At 43.5% G+C, this 17,965-nt stretch overlaps 1 long non-coding RNA gene across 2 annotated transcripts in view; it reads right to left on the bottom strand.

The window, feature by feature from the left end:
* Window positions 1-17,407, bottom strand: part of LOC125886128 (uncharacterized) — a 48,958-nt gene extending 31,551 nt beyond the window's left edge. For both annotated transcript variants that reach the window (XR_007448984.1, XR_007448985.1), the window contains exon 1: window positions 17,136-17,407. This is a non-coding gene — a long non-coding RNA (uncharacterized LOC125886128). The remainder of the gene's footprint in view (window positions 1-17,135) is intronic.
* Between the last annotated feature and the right edge of the window lie 558 nt (window positions 17,408-17,965).

The raw sequence follows: 17,965 nt of genomic DNA, 5'->3' as shown, positions 1-17,965 counted from the left end.
GTTGGCTGTGAGGGATGTGAACTCATTAGTTTGCAGCCGTGTTAATCAAATTAGGTTGGGTTTCCATTACGCATACCAAATGTGCCAAATGGTGCCAGTCCCCTTTGATCTGACATCAGATGTGACAGGGCAGTCGATATAGAGATACATTTATGTGCTGATTGCAGATAGTTGCATTGAATAGTGGTTTTTGTGGCTATTTATTGCATCGTTAATGTGCCTGACATACTGGAGACCTGTGTGCGCACTGTCTGCCGGTCAGCCAAACTTTCACTTACACCGGCTGTGCTCCACCTGCGCTGACAGTAGACCTGGTTTCAGCTGGCTAGCTTTTAGCGCACCTTCGGCGAAGCCTTTTGGCACGAAACTGTCACTGCACCAAGCTGGATCTGTATACACCTCCCCCTGCTGCGCCACCACACCCATCTCGGTGCACTTCGGTCTGCCAAACTACCAAACTGAGTGCTCCTCGGGTTGCGCTGCTCGAAACTAGCTCTGCACGGGGTTCGCCACCCTGCACCGCGCCGGGAAACTAGAGTCCAAAATGTTCCCTAGCAGTCTGTTTATTCCCAATGTTACAACCCGTTCACATAGTCAATTAATTTTGGTGGGGGATCTGATGATGGTGGTGCCACAGCGTCATACAGCAACGCTAGCGGCCCCCGCACTGAATGGCCAAAGACGAGATCATTGGGGCTAAACCCGGTGCTATCCTGAATTACCTCTCGGGCTGCCAACAGGAGCCACGGTAACCCTTCCTCCCAGTCCTGGTTCAACTCAACACAATAACTACGCAACAGAGATTTAAGGGTTTGATGGAACCTCTCTAATACTCCCTGACTCTGTGCATGGTACGCAGACGACATACTATGTCGGATTTTTAACTGCTTCAATACTTGGGCAAAAAGATGTGATGAAAAATTTGAGCCCTGGTCACTCTGGACAACTTTTGGTATTCCAAAAATGGACATGAACTGAGTAAGTGATTTCACCACCGCCTTTGCTGTGATGGACCACAGAGGATACGCAGCTGGATAACGTGTACTCTGGCACATCACTGTTAGCAAGTAGTTACTACCTGATTTAGACTTAGGGAGAGGACCAACACAATCAATGATTAAATGTTCAAACGGCTGTGCAGTTGCCGGTATGGGACAAAGTGGAACAGGGTTAATGACCTGATTTGGTTTACCTGTCATTTGATAAGTGTGGCAAGATTTTACAAAGCATGAGACATCCCTCTTCAACCGAGGCCAAAAAAAATACTGCAGAATGTGATTATACGTTTTGCGAACACCGAGATGACCCAGCTGGTCATGTGATGCTTTAAGGACCTCGTTGCGAAACTTCTCGGGAACTACAATCTGAACCACTGGCTGTCCAACCAACCTCTCCCCATGTGGCGACCATTTCCTCACCAGAAGGACCTCCTGCAGCAGGTAACCACTAGCAGCGCTTCTGCCATCCTCAGTGGTAAGAACAGCCTCAAACAGCTGTCCCAGGGATGGATCCGCTCTCTGCTCTGCCCCGAGAACACTGTGAGAAACGCTCTCTGCTCTGCCCCGAGAACACTGTGAGAAACGGACAACAATGAGACTGGAATGTTAACAACAACCTCTTCACTTTTCTCTGGCTCCTCCTGCTCTACGCGGCTCATAGCTCGCGTCACAGCACAAGCTGTAAATACTTAAGGTAAATCCTGGGCAGTTTCATCCAAATTACCAATTACCACAGGTACAGACGACACGATCGGGGGTGGTGGACCTGCCCAGACACGGCTACCAGCCAGGCCATTTCCCAGGATGATGTCCACACCTTCTATTGGTAGCTCAGGGCGGACCCCCATGCAAACCTCTCCCTGCACCAAACCACAGTCAATATAGAGAGAATGCAATGGAAGAGGCTCAACATTCAATCCCATTCCCCGCATCAACACAAAATCTCCAGTATCGGAAGCCACAGAAAATGGTAACACAGAGCTCAGAATATATGAGTCATAAGCAGCAGTGTCCCTCAAAATTTTCACCAGTACACTGGTGTTACCTCCATCCAGCGACACTCGGCCCTCCAACATGAATACTGAAAAATCAGGCTCTCTCTTCCTCCTGGGCTGTTGAGGATGAGAGACATAAGAGACAGGCTCCACAGACACAGCACAAACCCCAGAATTACCCTGTCCCCCGCTATTTTCCCATCGAGCATTAGCTTTGGGACATTCAGCCTTCCAGTGTCCCTTTCCCTTACAAAAGTTACACACGTTTGAAAACACAGGCTGAACCTGTCCCCGTGTTGTGAGTTCAGACCTACCATGGCGTGAGTGACGTTTCTCCTCCCACTTTGCTGGGGCATGATACGTACCAGCACTCTCAGAGATCCGGAAGTCCCTCCTATGGGTCAGCACATATTCGTCAGCCAATGAGGCGGCTTCAGCTGCAGTCTTCACTTTGTGCTCACTAATATAAACTGCAATGTGACTGGGGATAGAATTTTTAAATTGCTCCAAAACAACCATATCACACAAGGCATCAAAAGTGTCAACCCCTGCAGCAGTACGCCACCGACCAAAAAAGGTAACCAGGTCCCTGGCGAACTCAACATGGCTCTGCTTGCCAGACTTCTCCCAGGATCTGAATTTCTGACGGTAGGCCTCAGGAACTAATTCATAGATTTTTAATACGGCCCCTTTATCTGACGCATAAACCCTGCTTTCTGCCACTGACAGAGCTGAATAAGCTTCCTGAGCCTTACCTGTTAACACACATTGCAATAGTAGAGTCTGATCAGGGTCAGCCCAACCCCTAGCCTCAGCTACACGCTCGATCAAAGAGAAAAATGTATCGGGGTCCCGCTCATTAAACTGAGGGACTAATCGTAGATTGGCGGCAACATCAAATGCCAACCCGGAACTACCAGTGGCATTAGAGGCACGAGCGGCCCCTTCAGCCTGTAACGTCAACCGGCGTTCCTCCAACTCCAGCCTCTTTAGCTCCAGCTGCTGCTGCATATTCAACCTGCGTTCCTCTAACTAACTTCCACACTATTCAGCCCCTGACCATCAGCCTGTGCTTTAGGTCCAAAAACACCTCTGTCGGACAAATTAACTTTAATAATATTCTTCATGTATTCTTTCTTCCTCTTATCACCCACATCCAGGTCAAAATGCTCTGCAACACGTACCAATTGCTCACGCAAAAAACAATCTAGCACCAGCTCGGACGGCGCGGCCAAAAACTCCTCCACACTCGCCATTACTCCCCTTCACGCAATCCACTGCTTACCTGGCCCTAAAAAAAACACAAGGCTTGCAAGCCGACACAGCCACACAGCCTGAGCGTCACCGCAGTACCGTCCCTCTAACTGCCTAACGAAACCCCCCCCATTACGAACACCAAAGGGAGTCCGCACTTAAGCCTAGCAGGGACAGAAACAATGGCAACTTACGATGGCCGTGGCTGGCTGCCGGACTCGCTGCCTCAACTAAACAAATAAACAAAAACAAAACAGGCATACACTTAACCTTGCGCCCCAAGCAGCGACTAGGCAAAATGTAAACAACACTTACCCTCATCTACTCCCGAGCAATCAGCTGAGCATCCATTCACACAAGCCAAACCAGCAACAGCTGTGCACTGACATCACGCTACCCACAACACGGACTTCATTCACCAAAAAAAAAAAAAAAAAACCCGGTAGTCAGCCCACAGGATTCACCTGTGGTACGAAAACTAACAAAGGACGAGCCCCCACTTGTTACAACCTGGCTCTTAGGCTGCAACAAAAAACGGGAGGGAAGACGAGGTTCAAATTAATCAATGCGTTTATTAACATAAACTTAAGAAATACGTGAGAATCAGTGTCAGTAATCAGTAGTGTAGGCGTGTGTGGATGCGTGTATGTGTAAGCGTGCCAAAACAAAAGCAACAGAAAAAGCACGGCGGCACCGCGGTGCCCTCATGTACGGCGTGGATCGAGTCCGAGAGCCAGAGAGCCAGAGAGCCAGCTGGTATCAGAATATAACCGCTTCACCGGCCCCAGGTGCAGCGCATCAGCTGATGACAGTCCCTCCTGAAAGACAAAGCAGACCAACCAGCAACCAGCAAGCCCACACACCTCCAGAGTAAAGGGAGGGGCCGTCACACCAACAATGAGAAGTAATGCCAGTCACTTCACTATATGCTCTGGGCAAGCACTTATCCATAAAACCACAACAACATTTGTAGCCTTATTTACCATGCTTGGTTTTTAGGCTAATGTTACTCAACATGGAGGTAACGTTACAGGAGAGAGATTGCTGAGCAAAATACACAACGATCACTTACCATGTCTGCTCGTTTTGTGATGCCGACAGATGGTATGGCAGTATCTTTCAACAAAAGCTTTTGAAACATTCCTGAGCTTCTGCACTCCATCCTTTCACTGTAGTTCTCTGGTAAAAAATGGTTGGAGCTAACAAACATTTTCCGGACCATTTCCACAGGCGTGTTGGGATCGATGTCCAGCACAAATAGCCATTGTTTCATCCTGTCCCTATTTTTGGTTGGTACTACCTGAAAGTTCTCTCTGCTCCATGTCTTCGGCTTGTTACCGCAACCTTTTACAATACATGTGTAAACCATGATTTACTACAACACTCTGTAAACTTTTCTCAAACTTTCTGGTGCATCCAGCTGACGATGCCACAAATGCAAGGCTGCAAGCAATAACTACGGCACTGTCTCAGGTACGCACTCTGCCACTCCGCCCAGTGATTTACTCAAGAAAGAAGTTCCGAGTATTTGCCTCATGTGTCGTAATGTTACTTAATTATCCATTTCAGCGGGCAGCTCTGCCCCACCGATGTCAGAACAGCAGGCACTGACAATTAAAGGTAATGTACCTAATGTATGTACCGAATTTGCCAAAATGTCAAACTATCCCTTTAAATGTAACATCACTTTCTTTTCATATTTACCCTTTGAGAAAGTCATTAAATGTTGTTCAGTGTTTTTAATATCTGGGTGAAAATGAAAATTAAAAACAGACCCATGATTGCTCCTCACTTTGGTTTTATTCATATTCCACATATTAAAGAAAGTAAAAGTTTACTCAGTCGCTATTTCAGCTTGAGTAGCTTTTACCACCAACAGATGCTGATTACCACACATCTAGTCTCCTAACATCCTGTTGAATAGATGAACATGTGGATAAAAGTACAGGTGGTGGTAACCTCTACCTCCACCACATCTAACAAAAGGCAGAGAAACTGGTCCTGAGTCAGTGTCGCTGGATGACCAGAGCCTCAGGTCATCACTCACCCCCAGGTCCCCAGGGCCTACATTAGAGGCTATTAATGTTACCCTTAATGTTGCAGCAAATTAGAAACACATACATGGAAAGGGAGTTGTTGACAAAACTACAAAAAATAAAGGACTGCTGATTGTTGTTTTTGTATCTGTAGAGTTCGTTGAATGACAAGGTATGGAAATCACAAAATCGACGCCAAAATGAAAAGTTTGAATCAAAATGGCCAACTTCCTGTTTGGAGTAGAGCACTGGTGGCAGAGACTTTTTTTGTGCGTCTGGACAACTTAAACATATGTACACATTTTCATCTTCCTACTCCAAAGAAACCCCTATGGGGAGGGTTTTTTGAAAATTTCAAGGAGGCGCTATAGAGACATTTTGTCCCCCCCATGGGCAACGCCCCTATCAGATGCAAGAGCTCGCCATTCTTAACCTGTGTATCAACTTTCATGAGGATATGAGGCCAATGAAGCCATCAAAAAGCCAAATGTATTTGATGGCGAGGGCAGCGATATAGCGGCCACGCCCCTTGACATATAGAAAAGCTTTTAATAATTTTTGATAAGCATGGTCTCAGGGTGATCTGTACCAAATCTAAAGTTGATTGGACAAAATCTGTATGAACAGTTCGTCAAAATACAAAGTGTCGAAATCACAAAATCGCCACCAAAATGAAAAGTTTAAATAAAAATGACCGACTTCCTGTTTGGAGTAGACCATTGGTGGCAGAGACTTTTTTGTGCGTCTGGTCAACATACACATATGTACCAATTTTCATCTTCCTACTCCAAAAAAAACCCCTATGAGGAGGGGCTTTTGAAAATTTCAAGGGGGCGCTATAGACGCATTTTGTCACCCCCATGGGAGGCGCCCCTATCGGATGCAAAAACTCGCCATTCTTGACCTGTGTATCAATTTTCATGAAGATATGAGATCGTTTAAGCCATCAAAAAGCCAAACGTATTTAGTGGTGAGGGATCGATAGTCGCCACGCCGCCACATGGACACCATTAGATGTAGCTTCACAGCGTTCATAAGGTAGCTTTACCAACTTGTTCTGCATGCATTAGAAGTGGAATGAAGTTGATGCGGTCAAGTTTGTGTCATCAGTACATTTTAAAGTAAAAACTGGTCACATCCTGTTACCACCGGGGGGCAATGTGAGTAAGGTGGGATATTAATATATCTGGCCATTCAGGGTGGAGCCATCATCATGTCCAGCCAGTTTGAAGCTGCTGAGATCAAGTATGTGGGAGTGAGGTCCGTTCGAAATTCGATGGCGACAAAAAGTTGCCAAAGTTTGTAACGCCCTATACGCCACGCCCCTTGACATAGAGAAAAGCTTTTAATAAATTTTGATCAGCATGTTCTCAGGATGATCTGTACCAAATTTGAAGTCGATCGGACGAAATCCCTAGGAGGAGTCTGTTTAAACATGTCAAAAATTCAAATCAAAATGGCCGACTTCCTGTTGGGTTTACAGCATGGATCCAAAAGAATTTTTTGTGGGTCTTGGCATGTTCTATGAGCCCAACAATTTTCATGCGTGTAGGTGAAACTCACAGGCAGGGCTTGAGGCACGAAATATTCTAGGGGGCGCTATGTTGCCATTTGGCCCCATCCACATAGAACACTGCCGAAATATCAAATTTTTCACCAAACCAAACGCGTGTGCCCAATTTAATGAGTTTTTGAATTTGGGAAAGGGGCGAAATTGGGGATTAAATGGTCGTAATAATAATAATAATAATTAAAGCTGCGAAGCAGCGTTGGGCGGGACCTCGGCCCCTCTCCGTTGTCCCCCAGCTCAAGTTGTAGACATAAGCCATGTGACCTAATGAAACTTTGACATGTGTGATGATCAAACAATGCATCCATATTCATTTGAAATCATGTGACCTAGTGAAAGCTTGAGTGATGTGTACCGGCTGTTGTGAGGATCCAAGTGCAGCAAACAGACACAAATATATACTAGTTAATGTCAGTGGAGAAAATGAGCAGGACTACATGTATTCCAGTTCTTCATGAGGTAAAAGAGTTTCACCAGGACATCTTGTACTTACAGGTTTTTGGTATCAGGCATTTCTTTCAAAGTTTTAGGAATGAGTTTGGTAAATGTTATACTGTCATGTCTGTGTGACCACACACACACACACACACACACACACACACACACTTCACTCTGACACACAGACTGTCAGAGTGAAGCTTTTGTTATGCTAATTAATGAGAGCTGCAGCTCACACAGAGAGCAGAATGGGTTGAAACTTTCTCAAACAAATCCTTCCAGATCCCAAACCGTGGGTCCCATCTTCAATCTGAAAACATCACCAGATAGATAAATTTGTTCTGAACACAAAAATATAAAGCTTGTATGTCTATGGACTGAAAAATGTCACCTTAATCACAAGTTTACAGTGTGTTGGCCCTCATCTTTTCTTCCAGAGATCATCATGAGGAGTTGTGTCCTGCATCTTCTAAAGCTTCTAAAATCCAAACCGTTCAAGTTATGACAAAGTCCAAAGTAATGTTCACCAGGGGTAGAGCTGTAATTTGTGCAAGTTTGAAGCAGTTATGATAAACGGTGTAGGAGCAAATAATTTTTGAGCGACAGAATTTGTGAAAAACGTCATCTTACATTCAAACAACAACAGCGCACTTCCTGTTGGAGTTAGGTCAGGGGTTGCAGCGCGACATTTGTAGGTCTTTATGAGACGAACGAGACAGTTTTGGTTTGGTCTTTCTAAGTGGTTCCTACCTGTCACACCGGGCATTTTAGTGTGTCTAGCTGGCACAACAAATCGTCAGGAGGTTTGGGAACACATCACCTGTAAGATGCCGTAAAATCCAAACCATTCGAGGATTGAAAAAGTTACGCACAATAATTGATAAGGACACGTTGAACAATAATGTGTGCGAGTTTGAAGCCGATACGATAAACGGTGTAGGACTAGTTGATTTTTTAAGGAATTTCTTTTTTTGAGGAAAACTCTTACTGTGAAAGGGAAATACCTCACTTCCTGTTGGATTTAGGTCAATCAATCAATCAATTTTATTTATAAAGCCTAATATCACAAATCAAAATTTGCCTCACAGGGCTTTACAGCATACGACATCCCTCTGTCCTTATGACCCTCGCAGCGGATAAGGAAAAACTCCCCCAAAAAAACCCTTTAACGGGGAAAAAAAACGGTAGAAACTTCAGGAAGAGCAACTGAGGAGGGATCCCTCTTCCAGGACGGACAGACGTGCAATAGATGTCGTACAGAACAGATCAGCATAACAAATTAACAGTAATCCACATGACACAATGAGACACACACAGAGAGAGAGAGAGAGAGAGAGAGAGAGAGAGAGAGAGAGATGCAGGTAATGACAGTAGCTTACAACAACGTTGTTGAAAGTAATAATATTATAGTTATAGTTCTGGCTACTGTGGTACAATATGTTGAAAGTATGTATTAATATCTAGCAGTATACATGTGTGACAATAGTCATATGTGTATAATAACAGTAGAAGTATGACTAATGACTAATGATGGCAGCAGCAGCAGGAGGCATCTGGCAGGACCACGGCAGGACCATGGGAGCAGCACAACCACACACGTCACGCTGTCCAGGCACCGTTGCGATATGAGTTAATCTGAGAGACAGTGGAGCACAAAGGCTCCGGAGAAGAAGCCAAGTTAGTGACATCCAGAATGGCCGAGTTAGCAAGATGCAGAAAGGTCATAGGTGCGAGTGCGTGATTTGTAGGTCTTGATGAAACGAACACAGCTGTTTTGGTTTGATCTTCCTACATATTCCTACTGGCTGCACCTGCCATTTTAGTGTGCCTAGGTGGCGCTAGAGAGCCCTTTTTGGCACTTTAGGGGTTAATTTCATGATTGTCTAAAATTTTTCACCGGTTCTCATGTGCGTGCCAATTTTGGTGAGTTTTTGAGCATGTTTAGGGGGTCAAATTCCAGTTCAAAGAGGCGGTGGGAGAAATAATAATAATAATAATTAAAGCTGCAAGCAGCGTTGGGAGGGACCTCGGCCCCCCGCCGTCGTCCCCCAGCTCAAGTTGCAGACGTGAGCCATGTGACCTAATGAAACTTTGACATGTGCGATGATCAAACAACACACACACACAAACACACACAGGCCTGTGTCTGTCAGAGTGAAGCCATTGTTATGCTAATTAATGACCACGTACTTAGGTGACAGCACAGGCACTTCAAGTTCAGTTTGACTAATGACTAATGATAACAGAATCAGCAGGACGCATTTGACACCACAGCAGCAACACAACCACACATGTCACACTATCCAGGCACCGCTGTGATAGAAGTTAACCTGCAAGACAGTGGAACACAAAGGCTCTGGAGAAGAGGCCGAGTTACTGATATGCAGTACGGCAGTTAGTGACAAGCAGAGAGGGCGAGAAGGGAGACAGAGGAGACACGGGGGAGCAAGAGAGACCGAGCGACAGCGCGGGGAGAGGGAGTGGAGTGTTTGTGTGTGTGTGTGTGTGAGTGTTATTGTGTCGCTAAAATTTGCAAATTATGAGCTGCAGGTTGCTCTAAGGTTACATTATTTTTTTTCTCCATGTCTCTCTCTCTCTCTCTCTCTCTCTCTCTCTCTCTCTGTCTATCTCTCTCTCCCTGTCTTTCTCTCTCATACATACACCCACAATTAATATTTGGTATTTGGACTAGGAGTTAAAAATCAAAAAAAAAAAAAAATTATGGTTGTTTTTCAACAAAGACAAAAAAAGTCCTGGAGGGGAACAGTGTGTATTTTTATTGAAAAATAGAAACTGCCCCAAAAAGGATAAGGCATAAAATTGGGGTTTGTTTTTTATCATTCACATATCACAGACTGTGGTAAATAAAATAAAAATCCATCCAACATTTATTATATAGTTAATCTTAATTCATGTTTTTTTTTTCATTAAAGTAACAGTGACTTCATGTAAATAAAATGGCAAATAAATTGTGAAAATCCTCAAAAGGAATGAATATTTGATATGCATAATCTGAGTACAACTTGGTTAAAAGATTTAAGCAAAAAAATGTAGAGAAATATATTAATATTTAATATTTTTTAGTTGTCCACACCGTTCCAAAGGGGACAGGTGTGATTTTTTATAAGATGTCCCGCAGGGTTAAAAATGCAAGGTTCTTATGAAGGTGGTGTGAGCTCATAATTTGAAACTTGTAGACACAAGCCATGTGACCTAATGAAACTTTGACATGTGTGATGATCAAACAACACATCCATATTCATTTGAAATCATGTGACCTAGTGAAAGCTTGAGTGATGTGTACTGGCTGCTTTGAGGATCTAAGTGCAGCAAACAGACACAAATATATACTAAGACCTACAAATGTTGAATTAAAATCTGATTGTATACATATGTGACACTAATAATATGTGTATAATAACACTAGAAGTATGACACACACAGACAGACAGACATAGACGGCCCAGTTCTCAACATGCAGAGAGGGAGAGACGAGAGAAAGTGGACAGAGGGAGGAGAGAGAGAGAGAGAGAGAGAGAGAGAGAGAGAGAGAGGGGGGATAAGGAGTGGAGTGTGTGTGTGTGAGTGTGTGTGTTTGTCTGTGTGTGTCTGTGTGTGCCATACTTCTACTGTTATTATACACATATGATTATTGTCACATATGTATACTATCAGATATTAATACATACTTCCCACAAGTTGTACCACAATAGCCAGAATCATAAGTCAAACTCAGTTTTAAAAACTGTAAAGGGTTCTTATGAAGGTGGTGTGAGCGTATATTTTGCAAGTTGAAGACATAAGCCATGTGACCTAATGAAACTTTGACAGTTTGTGATAGAAGTTAACCTGCAAGACAGTGGAGCACAAAGGCTCTGGAGAAGAGGCCAAGTTACTGACATGCAGTAACAGGACACGAGAGAGAGAGAGAGAGAGAGAGAGAGAGAGAGAGGGAGAGAGAGAGAGTTTGCTGACATATTGACATATCTCACACGTTCACATACTTCCTGTTTGTGGCAGACAAAGTTACAGATTGCACGAAGTATACATAATGTTGTATGCATCAAATACACAGCATTTAATTTTTCTGTCAATTACATCAAAAGAAAGGTGTTTGATGAGACTACTGTGTTGTTGAATGTAACATTTCCTCAAAGATGTATATTCTTTCCTGATGTTTGTAACACTGTTACTGACTTGTACTTGAAATGAGGTGATTTACTGCAACCCTCCAGGTCAGTCTCTTGGGTTCAGAGACATAAAATTGATAAAATACATGGAAATACTTTTAAGGTAATTTTTAAAGTAATTTAAAACCTCATGTGTGTGTGACCACACACATACACACTTCACTCTGACACACAGACTGTCAGAGTGAAGCCTTTGTTATGCTAATTAAGGACTGCATGCAGCTCAGACACAGAGCAGAATGGCTTGAAACTTTCTCAAACAAATCCTTCCAGATGCCAAACCGTGGGTCCCATCTTCAATCTGAAAACATCACCAGATAGATAAATTTGTTCTGAACGCAAACATATAAAGCTTGTATGTCTATGGCCTGAAAAATGTCACCTTAATCACAAGTTTACAGTGTGTTGGCCCTCATCTTTTCTTCCAGAGATCATCATGAGGAGTTGTGTCCTGCACCTTCTAACGCTTCTTAAATCCAAGCCGTTCAAGTTATGACAAAGTCCTTCACAAGTAATGTTCAGCAGGGGTAGAGCTGTAATTTGTGCAAGTTTGAAGCAGTTATGATAAACGGTGTAGGAGCAAATAATTTTTGATCGACAGAATTTGTGAAATACCAAATCTTACATTCAAAGACCGACAGCTCACTTCCTGTTGGAGTTAGGTCAGGGGTTGCAGCGCGACATTTGTAGGTCTTTATGAGACAAACGAGACAGTTTTGGTTTGGTCTTTCTAAGTGGTTCCTACCCGTCACAGCGGGTATTTTCGTGGGTCCAGGTGGCACAACAAATCCTCAGGAGGGTTGGGAGCACATCACCTGTAACACGCCATTATATCCAAACCATTTGAGGACTGAAAAAGTTACGCACAATAATTGATAAGGACACGTTGAAGAATAATGTGTGCGAGTTTGAAGCCGATACGATAAACGGTGTAGGAGGAGATGTTTTTTAAAGGAATTTCTTTTGTTGAGGAAAAATCTTACTTTGAAAGGAAATAGCTCACTTCCTGTTGGATTTAGGTCAAAGGTGTGAGTGCGTGATTTGTAGGTCTTGATGAGACGAACACGGCTGTTTTGGTTTGATCTTCCTACGACGTTCCTACTGGCTGCAGCGGCCATTTTAGTGGTCTGAACTGTTAGGTGGCGCTAGAAAGCCCATTTTGGCACTTTTCAGATTAATTTTTTCATTTTATAAAATTTTTCGCCAGTCCTGACATGCGTGCCAATTTTGGTGAGTTTTGGAGCATATTTAGGGGGTCAAATTCCAGTTGAAAGTCGCGTACGCTGAATAATATATAATAATAATAATAATAATAATAATAAACACTACAAGAACAAGAGGGTCCTCGCCCTTTCAGGCCGAGGTCCCTAATAATTAAAGCTGCAAGCAGCGTTTGGCGGGACCTCGCACTCGCGCCCGTTTCCGCCCCCAGCTTATGTCGTCACTGTGAATTATTTAGAAATGTCAAACATATTGCCACAAACATCAGAAAATCCTTACAGAGCTGAACGTTTTGATGTTTGAATGCTTTCTGTAGCTGTAGGTATGTACAAGTGATGTCACATTATGCAAATTAGATGAGTGAATTTCTTCCCATCAGATTCCTCTTCCTTTATTTTGAGGAAGAGACAACAAAAACAACACAAAACAAAATAAATCTACTGTGTAAATGTGTTCAAAATGTTTTTTGACTGAGATTTATGAAATCCAATATGGCTGCCTGCTGGTGATGCCACAATATGCAAATTAGATGAGTTCATTTACTCCTATCACAAACTTTGGGTCATGATGAATAGTTTTCTTATTTACAGTATGCCTTTATCTGTCACCACTTTCAAGTCACAGCCTTTTGAAATGTTGAAATGAAAATGGAATATTTTCCTCAATTAACTCTGGCACCTAAAGGGTTAAAATGGAGATGCTGCCCCTGTCATGCCTGAATGAAAGATTAAGACACACGCACAGACATCATGTTTCTGTGAGTTTGTGTGTGACAGCGGTTGCCATGGTAATTAAGTAAGCGCACCTGGCAGGAGAGCAGAGAGAGACAGACAGAACACAGAGAGACCTCTTTTAGTGGAGATTTAATTCCTCTTCTTCCCATTTCCAAACTGTTGGTCCAATCATGAAAATAATGTGATGATGAGAGAGATAAAGTTATACAGAAGATCTGTTTAGTAGCAGTTGAGGTGGCATGTGTGCATCTTTAAAACTGATAAAATAAATGGTGTAGGAGGAGATGTGTTTTCTTGAGACCACGTTTGAGGCGAAATCTTACTTTGAAAGGTCAAATAGCTCACTTCCTGTTGGAATCAGGTCATGGGTGTCAATGCGTGATTTGTAGGTCAAACACACCAGTTTTGGTTTGATCTTGATACGACATTCCGACGGCCTGCAATGGCCAGTTTAGTGCACCTAGGTGGCGCTAGAGAGCCCATTTTGGCACTTTAGGGGTTACTAATGTGTATTTGCTGTTTGAAATGAAGTTTCTGCTGCTGTAATCTGTCCTTTAAAGATTGTGAGACACACAGACACACAGAGCCCTGTGGCTGTGTCTGTGTGTGCAGCCGTTGCCATGGCGATTAATGACTTGCCTGCACTTGAGGGACACAGACAGAGCTCATGAGAGCAGATCAGCAAAGGCTGTTTAATATGGGTTTGAACTCCTCAAACAAGTCCATCCCATACCCAAACTGTTGGTCCAATCAAGAAAATAAAGTGATTGTGAGAGACAGCCACTTCTCGTGAATGCACGTGTCTTGTTTTATAGTTCTCAAGTCAAAAATGTGGTCAGGGGAGCGAGTTTAAAATGTGTTGCACCTAAGCTGTTTCCAGAAATTTCTCCTCTGAGTTTACATGGGAGTGAATGAGAAAAAAAATCGGTGCTCCCTTTGCTTTGGAGCCACTCAGCAAAAATGTGTACGTGTGAGAGATTCCATGTCAACATATCTGTGAGCAGGACAAATTTTCCTACGTTTTGTGGTATAAATTGTGTCTGTACAGTGAAAATTGTGGCCATGGCAGCGAGTTAAAGACAAAAGTTTTAGACGATTTTTAGAGCCCTCTCCACTGTAGCTCACAGCATTCCATGCAATACACACCCATTGTAAACTGACAATTTCTCCACTTTTGCTCATGGTACTTTGAGAGGCACAGATCAAAAACGGTAAAAGATATGAAGAAGATGAAAACATGAGTGAATAGATGAGACCTGTGGCAACATTTGAGAGTTGGAATGGAGTCTGTAGCACAAAGTATGGAGACGCTGTAAATGCTAGAAAAAGCCCTAAGATTGGTCTCTTTCTTCCCCCTGCTGCCATTCATTTCCTATGGGACAGCTTTCGAAGATCGTCAGGACGTTTTTCTGACATCTCACCTTTGGCGAGGACTGGCCTGTGAGTAGTCCACTACTGTTGGAGTCGGTCCACAATAAACGCTCTGCTCTGTGAGCAGTCCTCTGCCTCAGGGCTCGGTCCCTAATAATAATAAACTTTACAAGAACAAGAGGGTCCTTGCCCTTTCAGGCCGAGGTCCCGAATAATAAACCTCACAAGAACAAGAGGGTCCTCGCCCTTCAGCCGAGGTCCCTAATTAAAGCCGCAAGCAGCGATGAACAGGCCATCGCACCTTCACGCAACTTGGGGGGGCTGGCAGGATGCCTTCTGATGCGTCAGTTCATTTCTGTCAAAGTTAGATATCGCATGCAGGAGTTACTCTGCATATCCTTGAGACAGTGCTGGAATGACATATTTCACATTTTGTATCACTTACTCTTTCCACTGGAGGGAGTTGGAGAGTGCACTAATTATACATCATGTTTTTGTACATCAAATATACACCACAGCATTTCGCTTGGCAGCGGGCGCGCCATTCAACATTGGGCAAATCCTGTGATAACTTTTGGTCACAACACAGTCATGCTTACATACACCAAGTTTGGAGCCAATCTGATTAAATCTGTAGGACAAGTTCGTTAATTTACAAACCCTGGAAATGGGCAAAAATGCACAAAAGTGGCACAAGTAAATTCAAAATGGTGGATTTCCTGTTAGGTTTGGAGCATGGCTCCAAGAGGCTTTTTTGTACATGACAGAGTGTTACAGGTGCCTACCAAGTTCCATACATGCAGGTCAAACCAGCTTTGGGGGCTGTTTAATTGGAATATTCTAGGGGGCGCTGTTGAGCCATCTTGGTGCATCAAAGCACAAAAATCACATCAGACAACAGGACTTGCGACCTGTGATGTGTATGCCACGTTTGGTGAGTTTTCAAACATCCCTTGTCCCTTCAAAACAACATCGTGTTTGATGGTGAACAAGGCGGTGCCATGGTGACAGCACTTGATGAAAACTCAAAAGCTTCATTTTTAAGTATCATTAAGGTCTAAGGACTTAGACCAGCAAATTTGAGGTGGATCTGATTAACCTGCTAGAAGAGGGTTGTCCTGCCTTGAAACAGCGAATCATCTCATCCTCTGTCCCATCTGCAGCCACCATGATGCCACACACCTTACAAGACAACATGCCACAAATTACTTTTAAAAGTAGGCTACATTCGTAATAATGACTTTTTATCTTACAATTTTGATTAGGAATAGCAATTTCTTTTTTTCCATTACTGGCGAAAATGGGCTTCCATAGATAAAGATGGTTACACACCCTAAGCAGGCGTCATATGCCAGCTGTTTCCACTTGCCACACAATAAATAGAACATAAGTCTTTAAGCTGGTTAATATTTTCTCCATCAGCTATAATCCTAAACAAGACTGTTGCCATACATATAACATGAATCTACCTACACTTTATTTACACATTTAACAATGTCAAACACAACACAGAAGACCCAAAGCAACCACATTGACTACATCTCCCAGAAAGCCCAGCGCTCTGGGAGCCTGCGCGAAGCAGTCTCTAGACGGCAGCGCGGACATGTGAAGACACGGCCTGTGTTTACATACTGTACTAGCCTTGGACTAATACGTTCATTGCATGAACGTCTTGAAAACGAACCCCGTTTTTTCGTTTGGGGGTTCCCGGTCTCGACCGATTCACCTCTCCATAAACGTTCAAATCAAACCCGTAATGTACTAACCACATAGTCACAGATTTCACACAACCCCCGTACACCTGCACGTGCACGAAACACAACACAATGCTCTGCAACAGACCACAGAGTCAAACATTAGTCCACTTTAGCTCAGCGAGTGTTCAACCACCGGCATGTCTTGGCTAACATCGACCACCGAGAATGCACCCGGGAGTTAGCCGAGTGCTAACCAAGTCAGATGCGCTAATTATAAGTTACCTAAAGGACGTCGGGATAGCGTGGTGAACGTCAACACACAACCATTTATTAATAATTCAGCTGTAACAACTGTGTGGCACAACTTCAGTGCTTTGGTTATAAATAATGTCGGGCTCGGTTTGGGTTCGAACAGAAATATGCGGCTGTGCCACACTCTAACACACACACACAAACACACGGAAAACCAGACATTATCAGTTTATAAAAAAAAACCCGGGCGCCCCAGACGGGATGTGAAAAGTGGACATGTCCGGGCAAAACAGGACATTTGGTCAGCCTAACGCCATTAACCTTACCTAACACAAAGAGAAATGTTAACGGCTCGTTTCTCCTCTGACACACCACATACCTGTGTACTGCCACGGCTCAGTTGTCCAGGTACTGGGCAGTCATGACACCAACCAAAGAGGAAATTACTGGACCTGGAGACGTTTGTCAGCTGCTCTCCTGTTCCCCCTCCTTTTGTGAAGGTCTTGTTGCCGTCCTCTGCATACCAGGCGTCATATGCCCCGCGGCATATTCCCCCGACATTTGTTCAGAATATTTCAAAACGTCTAGCTTTAAATGAACACTGAAGTTGCGTCTTGTCGCCATCTTATCTGTTTACAATCAGCTGAGAGAGCTGAGAACTGCGCATGTGCGGTCTCTTGTTTTTATGACGGTAGCGTCAGGAGCAGCCAAAGATCACCCGGTGGCAAGATAGTTATCTACCAGTGTTGATCAACAAAAGAATATTGGTCATGGCCGAAATAAAGATAAAGATAGATAGATTATGTACAGTTAATGCGTTCAAGGTCTTCTGACTCTTTAAAAGTTGACGTGGTGTCTCTAGCTCAAAGTATGACAGACGGAGGTTGAAAGTCAATGAGTTTTGAAGAGGATTTGAAGAATTTGATTCACACTAATTAGACTGCCACCAGAGCGCCACCTATTGGCCGATTTGCACCGAATTTTGCACAAACCCTCATCGGGCCATGGAACACAATAAGCGAAAGTGTTGTGGTAATCCGACTTTATTTGTTCAGGATATGAAAGACTGTCTGTTTTGAAAACAAAATGGAGGAATTTGTTGTTTTATATTTTGGGCATTTTTTTGGACAAACAAAATTCTTTTAATAACTTTTTGTCAGGAGGGTCCACAGAGGCTTCATGCAAAGTTTGGTGCAAATCAGTCAAATC

The sequence above is a fragment of the Epinephelus fuscoguttatus genome, linkage group LG1 (genome assembly GCF_011397635.1).
Source record: "Epinephelus fuscoguttatus linkage group LG1, E.fuscoguttatus.final_Chr_v1".
NCBI lineage: Eukaryota > Metazoa > Chordata > Actinopteri > Perciformes > Serranidae > Epinephelus > Epinephelus fuscoguttatus.
Note: the sequence above shows the minus strand (reverse complement) of the source record. Positions and strands in the feature narration are given on the sequence as shown.